We start from the raw sequence: 23,591 nt of genomic DNA on the forward strand, positions 1-23,591 counted from the left end.
TGGCTAGACTGACTAAAGAAATACAGGAAAGGAAACAAATAACCCGAATAAGAAATGAGAAGGACCACATCACAACAGAACCAAATGAAATTAAAAGAATCATTTCAGATTATTATGAAAAATTGTACTCTAACAAATTTGAAAACCTAGAAGAAATGGATGAATTCCTTGAAAAACACTACCTACCTAAACTAACACATTCAGAAGCAGAACAACTAAATAGACCCATAACAAAAAAAGAGATTGAAACGGTAATCAAAAAACTCCCAACAAAAAAAAGTCCTGGCCCGGACGGCTTCACTGCAGAGTTCTACCAAATTTTCAGAGAAGAGTTAACACCACTACTACTAAAGGTATTCCAAAGCATAGGAAATGACGGAATACTACCCAACTCATTCTATGAAGCCACCATCTCCCTGATACCAAAACCAGGTAAAGACATTACAAAAAAAGAAAATTATAGACCTATATCCCTCATGAACATTGATGCAAAAATCCTCAACAAAATTCTAGCCAATAGAATCCAACAACACATCAAAAAAATAATTCACCCTGATCAAGTGGGATTTATACCAGGTATGCAAGGCTGGTTTAATATCAGAAAAACCATTAATGTAATCCATCACATAAATAAAACAAAAGACAAAAACCACATGATCTTATCAATTGATGCAGAAAAGGCATTTGACAAAGTCCAACACCCATTTATGATAAAAACTCTTACCAAAATAGGAATTGAAGGAAAATTCCTCAACATAATAAAGGGCATCTATGCAAAGCCAACAGCCAATATCACTCTAAATGGAGAGAACCTGAAAGCATTTCCCTTGAGAACGGGAACCAGACAAGGATGCCCTTTATCACCGCTCTTATTCAACATCGTGTTGGAAGTCTTAGCCAGGGCAATCAGGCTAGACAAAGAAATAAAAGGTATCCGGATTGGCAAGGAAGAAGTAAAGTTATCACTATTTGCAGATGACATGATTATATACACAGAAAACCCTAAGGAATCCTCCAGAAAACTACTGAAACTAATAGAAGAGTTTGGCAGAGTCTCAGGTTATAAAATAAACATACAAAAATCACTTGGATTCCTCTACATCAACAAAAAGAACACCGAAGAGGAAATAACCAAATCAATACCATTCACGGTAGCCCCCAAGAAGATAAGATACTTAGGAATAAATCTTACCAAGGATGTAAAAGACCTATACAAAGAAAACTACAAAGCTCTACTACAAGAAATTCAAAAGGACATACTTAAGTGGAAAAACATACCTTGCTCATGGATAGGAAGACTTAACATAGTAAAAATGTCTATTCTACCAAAAGCCATCTATACATTTAACGCACTTCCGATCCAAATTCCAATGTCATATTTTAAGGGGATAGAGAAACAAATCACCAATTTCATATGGAAGGGAAAGAAGCCCCGGATAAGCAAAGCACTACTGAAAAAGAAGAAGAAAGTGGGAGGCCTCACCTTACCTGACTTCAGAACCTATTATACAGCCACAGTAGTCAAAACAGCCTGGTATTGGTACAACAACAGACACATAGACCAATGGAACAGAATTGAGAACCCAGACATAGATCCATCCACGTATGAGCAGCTGATATTTGACAAAGGACCAGTGTCAATTAACTGGGGAAAAGACAGCCTTTTTAACAAATGGTGCTGGCATAACTGGATATCCATTTGCAAAAAAATGAAACAGGACCCATACCTCACACCATGCACAAAAACTAACTCCAAGTGGATCAAAGACCTAAACATAAAGACTAAAACGATAAAGATCATGGAAGAAAAAATTGGGACAACCCTAGGAGCCCTAATACAAGGTATAAACAGAATACAAAACATTACCAAAAATGATGAAGAGAAACCCGATAACTGGGAGCTCCTAAAAATCAAACACCTATGCTCATCTAAAGACTTCACCAAAAGAGTAAAAAGACCACCTACAGATTGGGAAAGAATTTTCAGCTATGACATCTCCGACCAGCGCCTGATCTCTAAAATCTACATGATTCTGTCAAAACTCAACCACAAAAAGACAAACAACCCAATCAAGAAGTGGGCAAAGGATATGAACACACATTTCTCTAAAGAAGATATTCAGGCAGCCAACAGATACATGAGAAAATGCTCTCGATCATTAGCCATTAGAGAAATGCAAATTAAAACTACGATGAGATTCCATCTCACACCAGCAAGGCTGGCATTAATCCAAAAAACACAAAATAATAAATGTTGGAGAGGCTGCGGAGAGATTGGAACTCTCATACACTGCTGGTGGGAATGTAAAATGGTACAACCACTTTGGAAATCTATCTGGCGTTATCTTAAACAGTTAGAAATAGAACTACCATACAACCCAGAAATCCCACTCCTCGGAATATACCCTAGAGATACAAGAGCCTTCATACAAACAGATATATGCACACCCATGTTTATTGCAGCTCTGTTTACAATAGCAAAAAGTTGGAAGCAACCAAGGTGTCCATCAACGGATGAATGGGTAAATAAATTGTGGTATATTCACACAATGGAATACTACGCATCGATAAAGAACAGTGACGAATCTCTGAAACATTTCATAACATGGAGGAACCTGGAAGGCATTATGCTGAGCGAAATGAGTCAGAGGCAAAAGGACAAATACTGTATAAGACCACTATTATAAGATCTTGAGAAATAGTAAACCTGAGAAGAACACATACTTTTGTGGTTACGAGGGGGGGAGGGAGGGAGGGTGGGAGAGGGTTTTTTTATTGATTAATCAGTAGATAAGAACTGCTTTAGGTGAAGGGAAAGACAACACTCAATACATGGAAGGTCAGCTCAATTGGACTGGACCAAAAGCAAAGAAGTTTCCGGGATAAAATGAATGCTTCAAAGCTCAGCGGAGCAAGCGCGGGGGTCTGGGGAACATGGTTTGCGGGGACTTCTAAGTCAATTGGCAAAATAATTCTATTATGAAATCATTCTGCATCCCACTTTGAAGTGTGGTGTCTGGGGTCTTAAATGCTAACAAGCAGCCATCTAAGATGCAGCAATTGGTCTCAACCCACCTGGAGCAAAGGAAAATGAAGAACACCAAGCCCACATGACAACTAAGAGCCCAAGAGACAGAAAGGGCCACATGAACCAGAGACCTACATCATCCTGAGACCAGAAGAACTAGTTGGTGCCCGGCCACAATCGATGACTGCCCTGACAGGGAGCTCAGCAGAGGACCCCTGAGGGAGCAGGAGAGCAGTGGGATGCAGACCCCAAATTCTCATAAGAAGACCAAACTTAATGGTCTGACTGAGACTGGAGGAATCCCGGCGGTCATGCTCTCCAGACCTTCTGTTGACACAGGACAGGAACCATCCCTGAAGACAACTCATCAGACATGAAAGGGACTGGTCAGCGGGTGGGAGAGAGACGCTGATGAAGAGTGAGCTAATTATATCAGGTGTACACTTGAGATTGTGTTGGCAACTCTTGTCTGGAGGGGGGATGGGAGGATAGAGAGAGAGGGAAGCCGGCAAAATTGTCAAGAAAGGAGAGACTGAAAGGGCTGACTCAAGACGGGGAGAGTAAGTGGGAGTAGGGAGTGAGATGTATGTAAACTTATATGTGACAGACTGATTGGATTTGTAAACGTTCACTTGAAGCTTAATAAAAGTTATTATAAAAAAAAAAAAAAAAAAAGAATATATAAATACAGGGTAAAATGGAGAAAAAAAAAAAGCGTGTGACATATATAATAAAGTATTATAGAAATGTACTATATCCACTCAGCAGCAACCGGTTTGGTTTTCCTTTTGTTATATCCATTCCTTAAATATATTAAATTTCTTATCTTACCAATATCCTGTGAGGTATGCACTGTTATGCCCTCCACTTTTTAGGTAAGAAAATTGAGACTTAGAATCCTCAAACTACTTGCGAACATCAAAAATCTGATAAAAGATAGAGAGCTTGAACTTGAACCCAGATTTTCTTTCCCCAGAACCAGGCTGCCTAGAAACAGGATTTTTATATAGTTACATTTTCTAGTGGGCATAGTATCAAGTTCAAGTGAAATGTTCCACTGAAGCCTGAGGATAAAGTACATTTTGATGGCATGATACCAACAGAATATGCAAAAAGGAGGTGGTCTCAACCACATGTCGCAGTGTTTAATGACCCTCATTTGCATCAAGGGTGTACATTGTGTGGCTGTTGGAGGAGTTTTTGGTTTTTTGTTTTAAAGTGAATTTTTTAAAAAAATTTTATTGTGCTTTAAGTGAAAGTTTACAAATCAAGTCGGACTCTCATACAAAAATTTATAAACACCTTGCTATATACTCCTAATTGCTCTCCCCCTAATGAGACAGCACACTCCTTCCCTCCATTCTCTTTTCACGTTCATTCAGCCAGCTTCTGTCCCCCTCTACCCTCTCATCTCCCTTCCAGACAGGAGATGCCAACATAGCCTCATGTGTCTACTTGATCCAAAAAGCTCATTCTTTACCAGTATTGTTGTCTGTCCCATATTCCAGTCCAATTCCTGTCTGAAGAGTTGGCTTTGGGAATGGTTCCTGTCTTGGGCTAACAAGAGGTCTGGGGACCATGACCTCTGGGGTCATTCTAGCCTTAGTTAGACCATTAAGTCTGGTATTTTTATCAGAATTTGAGGTCTGCATCCCACTGCTCTCCTGCTCCCTCAGGGGCTCTCTGCCTTGCTCCCCGTCAGGACAGCCATCGGTTGTAGCCAGGCACCATCCAGTTCCTGGGGTCTCAGGCTGATGCAGTCTCTGTTCCATGTGCCCCTTTCTGCCTCTTGGGCTCAAAATTACCTTGTGTCTTTGATGCTCTTCATTCTCCCCTGCTCCAAGTTGGTCAAGACCAACTGATGCATCCCAGATGGCTGCTTGTTAGGGTTTAAGACCCAAGACACCACTCTCCCAAGTGGGATGCAGAATATTTTCTTAATAGATTTTATTATGCCAATTCACTTAGATGTCCCCTGAAACCATGGTCCCCAAACCTCTGCCCCTGCTACACTGGCCATCGAAGCATTCAGTTTATTCAGGAAACTGCTTTTGGTTTAGTCAAGTTGTGCTGACCCCTCCTGTATTGTGTGTTCTCTTTCCCTTCACACAAAATAGTTCTTATCGACTATCTAATTAGTGAAAGCCTCTCTCCCTCCCTCCCTCCCTCCCCCCCTCATAACCGTCAAAGAATATTATCTTCTCTGTTTAACTATTCCTTGAGTTCTTATAATAGCAGTCTTATACAATATTTGTCCTTTCGCAGCTGACTAATTTCACTCAGCATAATGCCTTCCAGATTCCTCCATGTTATGAAATGTTTCATAGAGTCATCATTGTTCTTTATTGATGCGTAGTATTCCATTGTGTGAATATACCATAATTTATTTATCCATTCATCCTTGATGGGCACCTTGGTTGCTTCCATCTTTTTGCTATTGTAAACAGTGCTGCAATAAACATGGGTGTGCATATATCTGTTGGTGTAAAGGCTCTTATTTCTCTAGGATATATTCTAAGGAGTGGGATTGCTGGATCGCATGGTAGTTCCAGCTTTTTAAGGAAGCGCCAAATCGATTTCCAAAGTGGTTGTACCATTTGACATTCCCACCAGCAGTGTAGAAGTATTCCAACCTCTCCACAGCCTCTCCAACATTTATTATTTTGTGTTTTTTGGATTAATGCCAGCCAGCCTTGTTGGAGTGAGATGGAATCTCATTACAGTTTTGATTTGCCTTTCTCGCTATGAGTCAGAATCGACTCGACGGCACTGGGTTTTGTTTTTAATGGCTACTGGGAAACGCTGGTGGCGTATTTTTGTCTTTTTGTAGTTGAGTTTTTGCAGTATCATGTAGATTTTAGAGATCAGATGCTGATCAGAAGTGTCATAGCTAAAAACTTTTTCCCAGTCTGTAGGTAATCTTTTTACTCTTTTGGTGAGCACAGGTGTTTGATTTTTAGGAGCTCCCAGTTATTGGGTTTCTCTTCTGCACTGTTAGTAATGTTTCGTACACTGTTTATGCCATGTGTTAGGGTTCCTAACGCTGTCCCTCTTTTTTCTTCCATGATCTTTATCGTTTTACATTTTATATTTAGGTCTTTGATCCATTTTGAGTTCGTTTTTGTGCGTGGTGTGAGGTATGGGTCTTGTTTTATTTTTTTGCAGATGGAGATCCAGTTTTGCCAGCACCATTTGTTAAAGAGGCTGTCTTTTTCCTACTTAACTGACTTTGGGCCTTGGTCAAATATCAGCTGCTCATATGTGGATAGATTTTTGTCTGGATTCTCAATTGTGTTCCATTGGTCTATATATGTGTTGTTGTACCAGTACCAGACTCTTTTGACTACTGTGGTGGTATAATAGGTTGTAAAATCAGGTAGAGCAAGGCCTCCCACTTTTTCTTCTTTTTCAGTAATGCTTTATTTATCTGGGGCCTCTTTCCCTTCCATATGAGGTTGGTGATTTCTTTCTGCATCTCATTGAAAAATGTTTTTGGAATTTGGATCAGATTTCTGTTGTATCTATCAATGGCTAGAATAGACATTTTTACAATGAAAAATCTTCCTATCCATGAGCTAGGTATGTTTTTCCACTTACGTAAGTCTCTTTTGGTTTTTTGCAGTGTTGTAGTTTTCTTTGTATAGGTCTTTTACACCTCTGGTAAGATTTTTTCCTAAGTATTTTATATTCTTCAGGGCTACTGTAAATGATATTGATTTGGTGATTTCCTCTTCAATGTTCTTTTTGTTGGTGTAGAGGAATTCAACTGATTTTTGTATGTTTGTCTGGTATCCTGATAGTCTGCTGAACTCTTCTATTAGTTTCAGTAGTTTTCTTGAGGATTCTCTAGAGTTTTCTGTGTATAAGATCATGTCATCTGCAAATAGAGATACTTTTACTTCTTCTTTACCAATCTCAATGTCCTTTATTTCTTTATCTAGCCTAATTGCTCTGGCTAGGGTTTTTTTTTTTTTTTTTTAGGACCTCCAGCAAGCACAATGTTGAATAAGAGTGGTGATAAAGGGCATCTTTGTCTGGTTGCCTATCTCGAGGGGAATGCTTTCAGACCCTTTCCATTTAGGATGATGTTGGCTGTTGGCTTTGTATAAACGCCCTTAATTATGTTGAGGAGTTTTCCTTCTATTCCTATTTTGCTGAGAGTTTTTAACACGAATGGGTGTTGAACTTTGTCAAATCCCTTTTCTGCATCAGTTGATAAGATCATGTGGCTCCTGTCTTTTGTTTTATTTGTATGATGGATTTCATTAATTGTTTCTCTAATGTTGAACCACCCCTGCATACCTAGTATGAATCCCACTTGGTTATGGTGAATTATTTTTTTTAAATGTTGTTTAATTCTATTGGATAGATTTTTGCATCTAAGTTCATGAGGGATATAGGTCTGTAATTTTCTTTTTTTGTGGTGTCTTTACCTGATTTTGGTATCAGGGATATGCTGGCTTCATAGAATGAGTTTGGGAGTATTCCGTCCTTTTCTATGCTCTGAAATACCTTTAGTAGTAGCTGTGTTAACTCTTCTCTGAAAGTTTTGTAGAACCCTGCAGTGAAGCCATCTGGGGCAGGGCTTTTTATTGTTGGGAGTTTTTTAATAACCTTTTTGACCTCTCCTTTTGTTTGGTTGTTCTACCTCTGTTTGTGTTAGTTTAGGTAGGTAGTGTGTTTCTAGAAATTCATCCATTTCTTCTAGGTTTTTAAATTTGTTAGAGTACAGTTTTTCATAGTAATCTGATATGATTCTTTTAATTTCAGTTGGGTTTGCTGTAATATTGCCCATCTCATTTCTTATTTGGGTTATTTGCTTCCTCTCCTGTTTTTCCTTTGTTAGTTTGGCCAAAGGTTTATCAATTTTGTTTTTTTTTTTCAAAAAAACAGCTTTTGTTCTTGTTAACTCTTTCAATTGTTTTTCTGTTCTCTATTTCATTTAATTCTTCTCTAATTTTTATTATTTTCTTCTGATGCCTGAGGGTTTCTTTTCTAGCTCTCCTTCTATTTGTTCAACTGATTGCAATTCTTCCAAGGCAGACTTGTTCATTCTCCTGGCACTCCATGGTATATATATATATATTTTTATTAACTTTTATTGAGCTTCAAGTGAACGTTTACAAATCAAATCAGTCTGTCACATATAAGTTAATATACATCTTACTCCTTACTCCCACTTGCTCTCCGCCTAATGAGTCAGCCCTTCCAGTCTCTCCTTTCGTGAAAACTTTGCCAGCCTCCAACTCTCTCTACCCTCCCGTCCCCCCTCCAGACAGGAGATGCCAACACAGTCTCAAGTGTCCACCTGATATAATTAGCTTACTCTTCATCAGCATCTCTCTCCCACCCCACTGTCCAGTCCCTTTCATGTCTGATGAATTGTCTTCGGGGATGGTTCCCGTCCTGTGCCAACAGAAGGATTGGGGACCATGACTGCCGGGATTCCTCTAGTCACAGCCAGACCATTAAGTATGGTCTTTTTATGAGAATTTGGGGTCTGCATCCCACTGATCTCCTGCTCCCTCAGGGGTTCTCTATTGTGCTCCCTGTGAGGGCAGTCATCGATTGTGGCCGGGCACCAACTAGTTCTTCTGGTCTAAAGATAATGTAGGTCTCTGGTTCATGTGGCCCTTTCTGTCTCTTGGGCTCTTAGTTGTCGTGTGACCTTGGTGTTCTTCATTTTCCAATGTTCCAGGTGGGTTGAGACCAATTGATGCATCTTAGATGGCCGCTTGTTAGCATTTAAGACCCCAGACACCACATTTCAAAGTGGGATGCAGAATGTTTTCATAATAGAATTATTTTGCCAGTTGACTTAGAAGTCCCCTTAAACCATGGTTCCCAAACCCCCGCTCTTGCTCTGTTGACCTTTGAAGTATTCAGTTTATCCTGGAAACTTCTTTGCTTTTGGTCCAGTCCAGTCCAGTTGAGCTGACCTTCCATGTATTGAGTGTTGTCCTTCCCTTCACCTAAAGCCGTTCTTTACAGCTAATTAATCAGTAAAAAACCTTCTTCCTCCCTCCTTCCCTCCCCACCTCGTAACCACAAAATTATGTGTTCTTCTCAGTTTATACTATTTCTCAAGATCTTATAATAGTGGTCTTATACAATATTTGTCCTTTTGCCTCTGACCCATTTCGCTCAGCATAATGCCTTCCAGGTTCCTCCATGTTATGAAATAGTTCACAGATTCGTCACTGTTCTTTATCGATGCGTAGTATTCCATCGTGTGAATATACCACAATTTATTTACCCATTCATCCGTTGGTGGACACCTTGGTTGCTTCCAGCTTTTTGCTATTGTAAACAGAGCTGCAATAAACATGGGTGTGCATATATCTGTTTGTGTGAAGGCTCTTGTTTCTCTAGGGTATATTCCGAGGAGTGGGATTTCTGGGTTGTATGGTAGTTCTATTTCTAACTGTTTAAGATAACACCAGATAGATTTCCAAAGTGGTTGTACCATTTTACATTCCCACCAGCAGTGTATAAGAGTTCCAATCTCTCCGCAGCCTCTCCAACATTTATTATTTTGTGTTTTTTGGATTAATGCCAGCATTGTTGGAGTGAGGTGGAATCTCATCGTAGTTTTAATCTGCATTTCTCTAATGGCTAATGATCGAGAGCATTTTCTCATGTATCTGTTAGTTGCCTGAATATCTTCTTTAGTGAAGTGCGTGTTCATATCCTTTGCCCACTTCTTGATTGGGTTGTTTGTCTTTTTGTGGTTGAGTTTTGACAGAATCATGTAGATTTTAGAGATCAGGCGCTGGTCGGAGATGTCATAGCTGAAAATTCTTTCCCAGTCCGTAGGTGGTCTTTTTACTCTTTTGGTGAAGTCTTTAGATGAGCATAGGTGTTTGATTTTTAGAAGCTCCCAGTGATCGGGTTTCTCTTCATCGTTTTTGGTAATGTTTTGTATTCTGTTTGTGCCTTGTATTAGGGCTCCTAGGGTTGTCCCAATTTTTTCTTCCATGATCTTTATCGTTTTAGTCTTTATGTTTAGGTCTTTGATCCACTTGGAGTTAGTTTTTGTGCATGGTGTGAGGTCTGGGTCCTGTTTCATTTTTTTTGCAAATGGATACCAGTTATGCCAGCACCATTTGTTAAAAAGACTATCTTTTCCCCAATTGACTGACACTGGGCCTTTGTCAAATATCAGTGGATGGATTTATATCTGGGTTCTCAATTCTGTTCCATTGGTCTATGTGCCTGTTGTTGTACCAGTACCAGGCTGTTTTGACTACTGTGGCTGTATAATAGCTTCTAAAATCAGGTAGAGTGAGGCCTCCCACTTTTTTCTTCTTTTTCAGTAATGCTTTGCTTATCCGAGGCTTCTTTCCCTTCCGTATGAAGTCGGTGATTTGTTTCTCTATCCCCTTAAAATATGACATTGGAATTTGGATCGGAAGTGCATTGTATGTATAGATGGCTTTTGGTAGAATAGACATTTTTACTATATTAAGTCTTCCTATCCATGAGCAAGGTATGTTTTTCCACTTAAGTATGTCCTTTTGAATTTCTTGTAGTAGAGCTTTGTAGTTTTCTTTGCATAGGTCTTTTACATCCTTGGTAAGATTTTTCCTAGGTATTTTATCTTCTTGGGGGCTACTGTGAATGGTATTGATTAGGTGATTTCCTCTTTGATGTTCTTTTTGTTGATGTAGAGGAATCCAAGTGATTTTTCTATGTTTATTTTATAACCTGAGACTCTGCCAAACTCTTCTATTAGTTTCAGTAGTTTTCTGGAGGATTCCTTAGGGTTCTCTGTGTATAAAATCATGTCATCTGCAAATAGAGATAATTTTACTTCCTCCTTGCCAATCCGGATGCCTTTTATTTCTTTGTCTAGCCTAATTGCCCTGGCTAGGACTTCTAGCACGATGTTGAATGAGAGTGGTGATAAAGGGCATCCTTGTCTGGTTCCCGTTCTCAAGGGAAATGCTTTCAGGTTCTCTCCATTTAGAGTGATATTGGCTGTTGGCTTTGCATAGATGCCCTTTACCATGTTGAGGAATTTTCCTTCAATTCCTATTTTGGTAAGAGTTTTTATCATAAATGGGTGTTGGACTTTGTCAAATGCCTTTTCTGCATCAATTGATAAGATCATGTGGTTTTTGTCTTTTGTTTTATTTATGTGGTGGATTACATTAATGGTTTTTCTGATATTAAACCAGCCTTGCATAAAAATTGCATACCTGGGATATATCCCACTTGATCGTGGTGAATTATTTTTTTGATATGTTGTTGAATTCTATTGGCTAGAATTTTGTTGAAGATTTTTGCATCTATTTTCATGAGGGATATAGGTCTGTAATTTTCTTTTTTTGTAATGTCTTTATCTCGTCTTGGTATCAGGGAGATGGTGGCTTCATAGAATGAGTTGGGTAGTATTCCGTCATTTTCTATGCTTTCAAATACCTTTAGTAGTAGTGGTGTTAACTCTTCTCTGAAAGTTTGGTAGAACTCTGCAGTGAAGCCGTCTGGGCCAGGGCTTTTTTTGTGGGGAATTTTTTGATTACCGTTTCAATCTCTTTTTTTTTTTGTTATGGGTCTATTTAGTTGTTCTACTTCTGATTGTGTTAGTTTAGGTAGGTAGTGTTTTTCCAGGAATTCATCCATTTCTTCTAGGTTTGCAAATTTGTTAGAGTACAATTTTTCATAATAATCTGAAACGATTCTTTTAATTTCAGTTGGTTCTGTTTGATGTGGTCCTTCTCGTTTCTTATTAGGGTTATTTGTTTCCTTTCCTGTATTTCTTTAGTCAGTCTAGCCAATGGTTTATCAATTTTGTTAAGTTTTTCAAAGAATCAGCTTTTGGCTTTGTTAATCCTTTCAATTGTTTTTCTGTTCTCTAATTCATTTAGTTCAGCTCTAATTTTTATTATTTGTTTTCTTCTGGTGCCTGATGGATTCTTTTGTTGCTCACTTTCTATTTGTTCAAGTTGTCGGGACAGTTCTCTGCTTTTGGCTCTTTCTTCTTTTTGTATGTGTGCATTTATCGATATAAATTGGCCTCTGAGCACTGCTTTTGATAGGAAGTATTTTAATTCTCGTTGCATTCTATGAATTTCCTTATTCCCTCCTTGATGTCTTGTATAACCCAGTCTTTTTTTAGGAGGGTATTGTTCATTTTCCAAGTATTTGATTTCTTTTCCCTAGTTTTTCTGTTATTGATTTCTACTTTTATTGCCTTGTGGTCTAAGAAGATGCTTTGTAATATTTCGATGTTTTGGATTCTGCAAAGGTTTGTTTTATGACCTCATATGTGGTCTATTCTAGAGAATGTTCCATGTGCGCTAGAAAAAAAAAGTATACTTTGCAGCAGTTGGGTGGAGACTTCTGTATAAATCAATGAGGTCAAGTTGGTTGATTGTTGTAATTAGGTCTTCCGTGTCTCTATTGAGCTTCTTACTGGATGTCCTGTCCTTCTCCGAAAGTGGTGTGTTGAAGTCTCCTACTATAATTGTGGAGGTGTCTATCTCACTTTTCAGTTCTGTTAAAATTTGATTTATGTATCTTGCAGCCCTGTCATTGGGTGCATAAATATTTAATATGGTCATGTCTTCCTGATCAATTGTCCCTTTTATCATTATGTAGTGTCCTTCTTTATCCTTTGTGGTGGATTTAAGTCTGAAGTCTATTTTGTCAGAAATTAATATTGCTACTCCTCTTCTTTTTTGCTTATTGTTTGCTTGATATACTTTTTTCCATCCTTTGAGTTTTAGTTTGTTTGTGTCTCTAAGTCTAAGGTGTGTCTCTTGTAAACAGCATATAGACGGATCGTGTTTCTTTATCCAGTCCGTGACTCTCTGTCTCTTTATTGGTGCATTTAGTCCATTTACATTCAGCGTAATTATAGATAAATAAGTGTTTAGTGTTGTCATTTTGATGCCTTTTTATGTGTGTTGTTGACAATTTCGTTTTTCCACATTTTTTTTGTGCTGAGACGTTTTTCTTAGTAAATTGTGAGATCCTCATTTTCGTAGTGTTTGACTATATGTTTGTTGAGTCGTTACGTTTTTCTTGGCTTTTATCTTGAGTTATGGAGTTGTTATACCTCTTTGTGGTTACCTTATTATTTACCCCTATTTTTCTAAGTAAAAACCTAACTTGTATTGTTCTATATCACCTTGTATCACTCTCCATATGGCAGTTCAATGCCTCATGTATTTAGTCCCTCTTTTTGATTATTGTGATCTTTTACATATTGACTTCAGTGATTCCCTGTTATGAGCATTTTTTTTTAATTAATCTTAATTTGTTTTTGTGATTTCCCTATTTGAGATGATATCAGGATGTTCTGTTTTGTGACCTTGTGTTGTGCTGGTATCTAATGTTATTGGTTTTCTGGCCAATTTCCTTTAGTATTTTTTGTAGCTTTAGTTTAGTTTTTGCAAATTCTCTAAACTTGTGTTTATCTGTAAATATCTTAATTTCTCCTTCATATTTCAGAGAGAGTTTTGCTGGATATACGATCCTTGGCTGTCAGTTTTTCTCCTTCAGTGCTCTGTGTATGTCGTCCCATTCCCTTCTTGCCTGCATGGTTTCTGCTGAGTAGTCTGAACTTTTTCTTATTGATTCTCCCTTGAAGGAAACTTTTCTTTTCTCCCTGGCTGCTTTTAAAATTTTCTCTTTATGTTTAGTTTTGGCGAGTTTGATGATAATATATCTTGGTGTTTTTCTTTTTGGATCAATCTTAAATGGGGTTCGATGAGTATCTTGGATAGATATCCTTTCCTCTTTCATGATGTCAGGGAAGTTTTCTGTCAGGAGTTCTTCAACTATTTTCTCTGTGTTTTCTGTCCTCCCTCCCTGTTCTGGGACTCCAGTCACACGCAAGTTATCCTTCTTGATAGAGTCCCACATGATTCTTAGGGTTTCTTCATTTTTTTTAAATCTTTTATCTGATTTTTTTTCAGCTATGTTGGTGTTAATTCCCTGGTCCTCCAGATGTCCCAGTTTGCATTCTAATTGCTCGAGTCTGCTCCTCTGACTTCCTATTGCGTTGTCTAATTCTGTAATTTTATTGTTAATCTTTTGGATTTCTACATGCTGTCTCTCTATGGATTCTTGCAACTTATTAATTTTTCCACTATGTTCTTGAATAATCTTTTTGAGTTCTTCAACTGTTTTATCAGTGTGTTCCTTGGCTTTTTCTGCAGTTTGCCTTATTTCGTTTCTGATGTCTTGAAGCATTCTGTAAATTAGTTTTTTATATTCTGTATCTGATAATTCCAGAATTGTATCTTCATTTGGGAAAGATTTTGATTCTTTTGTCTGGGGGGTTGTAGAAGCTGTCATGGTCTGCTTCTTTATGTGGTTTGATATGGACTGCTGTCTCTGAGCCATCACTGGGAAACTAGTTTTTCCAGAAAATCCGCTGACTGGGACGCTGGCTCCAGGCTCCGAAAACAATCGCTGCTTCCCCGTATTTGTTCTTATTCCGTCTCTAAATCTGTGTTTGTTGTTCAGGGTTCGTAGATTGTTATGTATGTGATCGATTCACTTGTTTTTCTGAGTCTTTGTTGCAAGAGGGATTCGAGGTAGCGTCTACCTAGTCTGCCATCCTGGCCCCGCCTCCCTCCATGGTATATTTTATAGTCTTTGCCAGCACGATAATTCAAAGGCATCGACTATTCTGTCTTCCTTATACGTTGTTCAGTTTTTGCATGCAGTTGAGGCAATTGAAAATATCATGGTTTGTGTGAGGCAAACTTTAGTGATCAAAGTGACATCTTTGCTTTTGAACACTTTAAAGAGGTCTTTTGCAGCAGATTTGCCCAATGAATATATCTTTTGATTTCTGCACTGCTGCTTCCATGGGTATTGATCGTGGATTCGAGTAAAATGAGGTGCTTGTCAACTTCAAACTTTTCTCTATTTATCATGATATTGAGGTATAATATATTCTGAAGTCTGTAGACTCTGATCCTTATCAGTAAGTGCTCCAACTCTTCTTCTCTTTCAATAAGCAAGGTTGTGTCACCTGCACATCAGTTGTTCATGGGCCTTCCACCAGTCTTGATGCCCTGTTCTTCTTCATACAGGCAGGCTTCTCAGATTGTTTCCTCAGCATACAGATTGAATAAGGACCGTGAAAGGATAGAACCCTGATATACACCTTTCCTAATTTTAAACCATGCAGTATTCCACTCTTCTGTTCAAAAGACTGCCTCTTGGTCTATGTATTGGTTCTACATGAGCGTAATTAAGTATTCTGGAATTCCAATTGTTTGCAATGTTATCCATTATTTGTTATGATCCACACAGTTGAATGCCTTTGCATAGGTAATAAAATACAGATAAACCTCTTTTTGGTGTTCTCTGCTCTTAGCCAAGATCTATCTGACATCAGCAATGATCTCCTGTATTCCATGTCCTATTCTGAATCTGGCTTGAATTTCTGGCAGTTCCCTGTGGATGTATTGTTGCAACTGTTTTTAATCGTCTTCACTGAAGTTTACTTTCATGTAATATTCATGATATTTTTTGACAATTTCCACATTCTGTTGGATCACCTTTCTTTGGAATGGACACAAATATGGAGATCTTCCAGTCAGTTGGCCAGGTAGCTATTTCTTGGCGTATACAGTGAGTAACTTCAACACTGCATCCGTTTGTGGAACATCTCAACTGGTATTCCATCAGTTTCTGGAGATTTGTTTTTTGCCAAAGCCTTCAGTGCAGCTCTCACTTCTCCCTTCAATTACATCGGTTCTTGATCATATATTACCTCCTGAAATGGATGAACGTCAACCAATTATTTTTGGTTCTGTGACTGTGTGTGTTCCTTCCATCTAATTTTGATATTTCCTATATCATTTAGTATTTTCCCCATAGAATCCTTCAAAATTGCAACTCAAGTCTTGAGTTTTTTCTTCAGTTTCTTCATCTTGACAAATGCCAAGCATGCTCTTCCCTTTTGTTTTTCTAACTCCAGGTCTTTGCACATTTCATTATGATGCATTACTTTGTCTTCTTGAGCCACCCTTCGAAACATTCTGTTCAGTTCTTTTACTTCATCGTTTCTTCTGTTTGCTTTAGCCACACCACATTCAAGAGCAAGTTCCAGGCTCTTTTCTGGCATCCATTTTGGTCTTTTCCTTCTTACCTGTCTTTTTAAATGACCTTTTGCTTTCTTCATGTATGATGCCCTTGATTTCATTCCACAACTCAATTGTTCTTCAGGCATTAATGTTCAAAGTGTCAATTTTATTCTTAGATGGTCTCCAAATTCAGGTGGGATATACTAAAGGTGGTATTTTGCTTCTTGTAGACTGGTTTTAATTTTCTTCAGTTTCAACTTAAACTTGCATTTAAATAATTGATGGTGTGTGTCCTGCAGTAGGCCCTTGGCCTTATTCTGACTGATAATATTGAGCTTTTCCATTGTCTCTTTCCACAAATGTAGTCAATTTGTTTCCTATACTTTCTATTTGGTGAGGTCTGATGGCAGCAGGTTTTTTCAGACCATTATAACCTCCATTTATGTTATTAAAAAAAGGTATTTGCAATGAATAAATCATTAGACTTGCAAAATCCTATCAAGTGATCTTCGGCATTGTTTATATCACTAGGGCGATATTTTCTAACTACCTATCCTTCCCGTTTCCAGCATTCCCATTCCAATCACCAGTAATTATCAATGCACCTGGATTTCATGTTTGATCGATTTCAGACTGCAGAAGTTGGTAAAAATCTTGAATTTCTTTATCTTTGGCATTAGTGATTGATGTGTAAATTTGAATAATAGTCATATTAACTGGTCTTCCGTGTATACTTATGGATGTTATCCTATCACTGACAGCGTAGTACTTCAGGAGAGATTTTTTTTTTTTTTTAATTGTGCTTTAGGTGAAAGTTTGCAGCTCAAGTAAATTTCTTATACAAAAATGTATACAGATGTTTTCTGTGAACACTTATTGCAATCCCTATAATGTGACCTGGTTTCCTATTTCCAGTCAACCAGCTCCGTCCCTTTCCACCTTCTCATCCGGCTTCTGGACTGGTACTGCCCATTTAGTCTTGTGTGTTTACCTACCTGTTTTTTTTTTTTTTTTTACCTACCTGACTCGAAGGCACTGGGTTTTTACCTACCTGAACCAAGAAGCACACTCTTTACGAGAATCATTTTATGTCTTACAGTCCAGTCTAATATTTGTCTGAAGGGCTGGCTTTGGGAATGGTTTTAGTTCTGGCTTAACAGAGAGCCTGGAGTCCATGTCTTCTGTGGTTCCTCTAGTCTCAGTCAGACCATGAAGTCTGGTCTTTTACATGAATATGAACTCTGCACCCCACTTTTCTCTGGCTCCATCAGGGTCTCTGTTGTGTTCACTGTCAGAGTGGTAGCCAGGCACCATCTAGTTCTTCTGGCCTCAGGCTGATGGAGCCTCTGCTTTATGTGGCCCTTTTGTCTCCTGGCCTAATATTTTCCATGTGTCTAGTATTCTTCCTTCCCTTTTGCTCCAGGTGGGTTGGGACCAATCGATGCATCTTAGATGGCCGCTTGCAAGCTTTTAAGACCCCAGACGCCACTCACCAATCTGGGATGCAGAACATTTTCTTGATAAACTTTGTTATGCCAGTTGACCTAGCTGTCCCCTGAAACCATGGTTCCCAGACCTACCCCATCCCTTGATATGTTTGGTTGTGTTCAAGAAGCTTCTTAGCTTTTGGTTTAGTCCAGCTGTGCTTACTTCCCGTGTATTATGTGTTGTCCCTCCCTTTGCCTAAAAAAAAATTCTTGTTTACTATCTAGTTAGTGAATTCCCCTCTCCCTCCCTCCCCTCCATGATAACCATCAAAGAATGTTTTCTTCTGTGTTTAAATCTTTTCTTGAGTTCTTATAATGGTGGTCTCATATAATATTTATTCTTTTGTTGACTGACTAATTTCACTTAGCATAATACCTCCCAAATTCATCCATGTTATGAGATGTTTCCTGGATTCATCGTTGTTCTTCATCATTGCATAATATTTCCTATTGCGTATATACCATTATTTATCCATTCATCCATTGATGAGCACCTAGGTTGTTCCCATCTTTTTGCTATTGTGAACAGTGCTGCAGTGAACATGGGTGTGCATATATCTATTCATTTAACTACTCTTATTTCTCTAGGATATATTCCAAGAAGTGAGTTTGCTGGATCATATGGTACTTCTACTTCTAGCTTTTTGAGGAAGCTCCAAATCAATTTCCAAAGTAGTTGTACCATTTTACATTTCCACCAGCAGTGTATAAGTGTTCCAGTCTCTCCACAACCTCTCCAACATTTATTATTTTGTGTTTTTTGGATTAGTGCTAGCCTTATTGGCATGAGATTGTATCTCATTGTAGTTTTGATTTGCATTCCTCAAAAGGCTAATGAACGTGGGTTGCTATGAGTTGGAACCAACTCAGTGGCAATGGAGTTTTCCTCGTTTATCTGTTAGTCACCTGCATGTCTTCTTTGGTGAAGTGCCTATTCATGTCCTTTGCCCATTTTTTAATTGAGGTTTTTGTCTTTTTGTTATTGAGGTTTTGCTGTATCTTACATTTTAGAGATTAGATCTTGATTGGATATGTTGTAGCCAAAAATTTTTCCCAGTCTGTAGGTTGTCTTTTTATTCTTTTGGTGAAGTCTTTTGATGAGCCTAAGTGTTTGATTTTTAGGAGCTCCTAGTTATCTTGTTTCTCTTCTGGTGTTTGTACTGTTAGTTATGTTTTGTACTCTGTTTATGCCATGTACTAGGGCTACTAGACTTGTCCTTATTTTTCCTTCAATGATTTTTATCATTTTAGATTTTATATTTAGGTCTTTGATCCTTTATGAGTTATTTTTTTGTGCATGGTGTGAGGTATGGATCTTGTTTCATTTCTTGCAGATGGATATCTAGTTATATCAGCACCGTTTGTTAAAGAGACTGCCTTTTCCCCATTTAATGGGTTTTGGGCCTTTGTCAAGTATCAGCTGCTCATAAGTGGATGAATTTACGTCTGGATTCTCAATTCTGTTGCATTGGCCTACGTACATGTTGTTGTACCAGTACCAGGCTGTTTTGACTACCTTGGTGGTATAAGAGTTTTAAAAATAGGTCGTATGAGGCCTTCCACTTTGTTCTTCTTCTTCAGCAATGCTTTACGTATCCAGGGTCTCTTTTCTTTTCCCATGAAGTTGGCGATTTTTTTCTCCGTCTTATTAAAAAATGCCATTGGAATTTCGATCTGGATTGCATAGTATCTGTATATCACTTTGGGCAGAATTAAAATTCTCACAGTGTTGAGTTTTCCTATCTATGAGCAAGGTATGTTTTTCCACTTATGTAGGTCTTTTTTGGTTTCCTGCAGTAGTAGCTTGTAGTTTTCTTTGTATAGGTCTTTTACGTATCTGCTTAGATTTGTTCCTAAGTATTTTATCTTCTTGGGGTCTATTATAAATGGTATTGATTTGGTGATTTCCTCTTCAAAGCTCTCTTTGTTGGTGTAGAGGATTCCAATTTATTTTTGTGTGTTTATCTGGCATCCTGATAATTTGCTGAAATCTTCTATTACTTCCAGTAGTCTTCTTGTGTATTCTTTGGGATTTTCTGTGAATAAGACCATATTGTCTGCAAATAGGGGTACTTTTACTTCTTCCTTACCAGTTCATATGCCCTTTATTTCTTTTGCTTGCCTTATTGCTCTGAGTAGGACACCCAGCATCACAGTGTTGAACAAGAGTGGTGATAGGGGACATCTTTGACTTGTTCCCATTCTCAAGGGGAATGCTTTCAGACTCTCTCCATTTAGGATGATGTTGGCTGTTGGCTTTGTATAAACGCCTTTTATTATGTTGAGGAATTTCCCTTTTAATTCTATTTTGCTGACAATTTTTTTTTTTTTTGTCATGAATGGATGTTGGACTTTTTCAAATGTCTTTTCTGCATCAATTGATAAAATCATGCAGTTCTTATCTTTCATTTTAATTATGTGATGGATGACATTGATTGCTCTCCTAATGTTGAACCATCCTTGCATACCTGGTATAAATCCCACTTGGTTATGGTGAATTATTTTCTTGATATATTGTTAAATTCTATTGGCTAGAATTTGTTTAGGATTTTTGACTCTATGTTCATTAGGGATATTGGTCTGTAATTTTCTTTTCTTTTCTCTTTTTTTTTTTTTGTGGTATCTTTTTTTTTTTTTAACCTGGTTTTCATTTCAGGGTTATGGTAGCTTCATAGAATGAATTTGGAAGTATTGCATCTTCTTCTATGATCTGAAATACCTTTAGTAGTAGTGGTGTTAACTCATCTCTGAAAGTTTTGTAGAATTCTCCAGTGAAGCTGTCAGGGTCAGCATTTTTTGTTGTTGTTGTTTTTGTTTGGATTTTTTTAGTTACTTTTTCAATCTTTTCTTTTTTTATAGGTTTATTTGGTTTTTCTACCTTTGTTTGTGTTAGTTTCAGTAGGTAGTGTGTTTCTAGAAATTTGTCCATTTCCTCTAGATTTTCAAATTTGTTGGAGTACAATTTTTCATAGTATTCTTTTAATTTCAGTTGGGTTTGTTGTGATACCACCCATCTCACTTCTTATTCAGGTTATTTGCATCCTCTTCTGTTTTCTTTTGTCGGTTTGGCTAATGGTTTATTGATTTGTTGATGTTTTCAAAGAACTTGTTAGCTCTTTCAGTTGTTTTTCTATTCTCTATTTCATTTTATTCTGCTCTGATTTTTATTATTTGTACTATTCTGGTCCCCAAGGGCTTCTTCTGCTGCTTTCTTTCTATTTGTTCAAGCTATAGAGTTAATGTTTTGATTTTGGCCCTTCTTTTTTGATGTGTGCGTTTATTGCTATAAATTGACCTCTGAGCATTGTTTTTGGTTTGCCCCAAATGTTCTGGTAGGCTGTGTTTTCATTCTCATTTGATTTTGTGAATTTCTGTATTGTGTCCTTGATTTCTTCTATAAGCCAGTAGTTTTTGAGCAAGATGTTGTTCAGTTTCCATGCATTTGATTTTTTTTTCCTTGCTTTTTGTTATAGATTTTTATTTTTTTGGCTTTATGGTCAGAAAAGATGCTTTGCAATATTTTGGTGTTTCTAATTCTGTTAAGGCTTGCTTTGTGGCTTCCTACGTAGTCTGTTCTGGAGAATGTTCCATGTGTGTTGGAAAAGAAAGCATACTTGGCTGCTGTTGGGTGGAGCATTCTCTGTATGTCTATGAGATCATGTTGGTTGATTGTGGAACTTAGATATTCTCTGTCTTTATTGAGCTCTTCCCAGATGTTCTTTCCTTCACCAAAAGTGGAGTATTGAAGTCTAAAACTATTATTGTGGAGCTATTTCTCTTTTCAATGTTGCTAGATTTTGTTTTATGTATTTTGGAGCCCTGTTGTTGGGTGCATAAATATTTATTATGGTTATGTCCTCCAGGTGTATTGACCCTTTAATCATTATATAGTGTCTTTCCTTATTCTTTGTGGTGGATTTTGCTTTAAAGTCTATTTTGCTGGAGATTAATATTGTCACTTCTGCTCTTTTTTTTAATTTTTGTTCTCTTGGTATATTTTTTTTCTATCCTTTGAGTTTTAGTTTGCTTTTGTCTTTGAGTTTCAAATGTGTCTTTTATAAACACCATATAGACAGATCATATTTTTTTAATTCATTCTGCCACTCTCTGCCTCTTTATCGGTACATTTAGTCCATTTACATTCAGTCTAATTGATAGGTTTAGTGATGTCAGTTTTGTTGTATTCTTTTTTTGTGTTGTTGACAGATTCATTCTTCTACCTATTTTTCTGTGTTCGGTTGTTTTTCTTTATATGTTTTATTTTCATCTTTTTCAATATTGTTGATTTTGTATTTGCTGACTCTCTATGTTTTTCTTCTTTTTTATTTTGTTGTGTAGAATTCTTTGTTTCCTTTGTGATTACATTAAAATTTACCTCTATTTTTCTAAGTTTAAACTAATTTTTTATTTCTTGATATCGCCTTGACTTCCTCCCTACAGGAAAGTTCTGTGACTACATTATTTAGTCCCTCTTTTTTGTTTTAATGTTGTCATCTTTTACATATTGACATCTTTGTTTTCCTCCTTTCAGTCTTTAAGCTTTGACTTATTTTTGTGATTTCCCTGTCTGGGTTGATATCTAATCATTCTGTCCTGTGTTCTCGTCTTGGGTTTTTACTTGGTACTATTGATTTTCTAACTGGACTCCTTTTTGGTATTTCTTGTAATTTTGGTTTGGTTTTTACAAATTCCCTTAACTTCTGTTTCTCTGAAAATGCCCTAATTTTGCCATCAGATTTGAGAGACAGTTTTACTGGATGTATAATTCTTGACTGGCAATATTTTTTCCTTCAAGGATTTAGATATGTCATCCCATTGCCTTCTTGCCTGCGTGTCTTTTGCTGAGTAGTCTGAGCTTAGTCTTATTGACTTTCCTTTGTAGGTGACTTTTGTTTATCCCTAGCCTTTCTTTAAGTTCTCTATCTTTGGTTTTGGCAAATTTCATTGTAATATGTCTTGGTGACTTTCTTTTGGGATTTACCCTGTGTGGGGTTTGATGAACTTCTGCATAGATATCTTCTTGCGTTTTGTGATTATCAGGGAAGTTTTCTGCCAACAAATCTTCAACAATTCTCTCTGTATTTTCTGTTATCCCCACTGTTCTTTTACTCCAATCACTAGTAGGCTATTCCTCTTAATAGAATTCCACATAATTTTTAGGATTTCTTCTTTTTTTAAAAAAATTCTTTTATCTGCTTTTTCCTCGAATAAGTTGATGTCAAATGCTTTGTCTTCAATCTCACTAATTCTGACTTCCATTTCCTCAATTAGTTTCTCTGAGTAGTCTAATTCTGAAATTTTATTGTTAATCTTTTGGGTTTCTATTTGTTGTCTCTCTAGGGATACTTGTAGCCCATTAAATTTTTCATTTTGCTCTTAAGTTCCCCTGTTGCTTTGTCTCTGTGTTCCTTGGTTTGTTTTGCATTTTGCCTTATCTCCTTTCTGATCTCTTGAAGAGCTCTGTGTATTAATCTTTTGAATTCTACCCCCAATAATTCCAAGATTTTCTCCTCCTCCAGAAGATTTCCTGGTTCTTTGTTTTGGTTGCTGCTGGAGCCATCATGGTCTGCCTCTTTACATGATTTGATATTGATTGTGGTCTCTGAACCATCAATAAGTTATTATACCTATTTATTTTATGTTTACTTACTGGGTCCTAGCTTCTTGTTTTGTTTTGTTTGGATATGCCCAAAAAGGCTGGTCATGTGAGCTAGTTTGATTATTGGAGTCTTTGAAGCTCTCACTTCCTGTCACCATGTGGTTAGACCTGCTAATAGGTGTGTGAGCCCAGTAGTCCATTTAATTTTCTTATATGGATTCAGCTCAGGTGTCCAGTTTGTCAGTCACTAAGTCTGTTGTGCAGATGCCACCTACAGTCCTAGACAGGGTGATTGGAGCAGGCACAGGTATCCATCTGCAATAGGGGTTTATGTGCTGAGCAATGTAAGAGGTTAAAGACTGCTCCTGAGTGCCTAGTTAGAAGGTGTGTCCCTGTTCTCTAGAGCACATAGGTGGGTGAGTTTT

This window comes from Elephas maximus, chromosome 18 (genome assembly GCF_024166365.1).
Source record: "Elephas maximus indicus isolate mEleMax1 chromosome 18, mEleMax1 primary haplotype, whole genome shotgun sequence".
Classification (NCBI taxonomy): Eukaryota; Metazoa; Chordata; class Mammalia; order Proboscidea; family Elephantidae; genus Elephas; species Elephas maximus.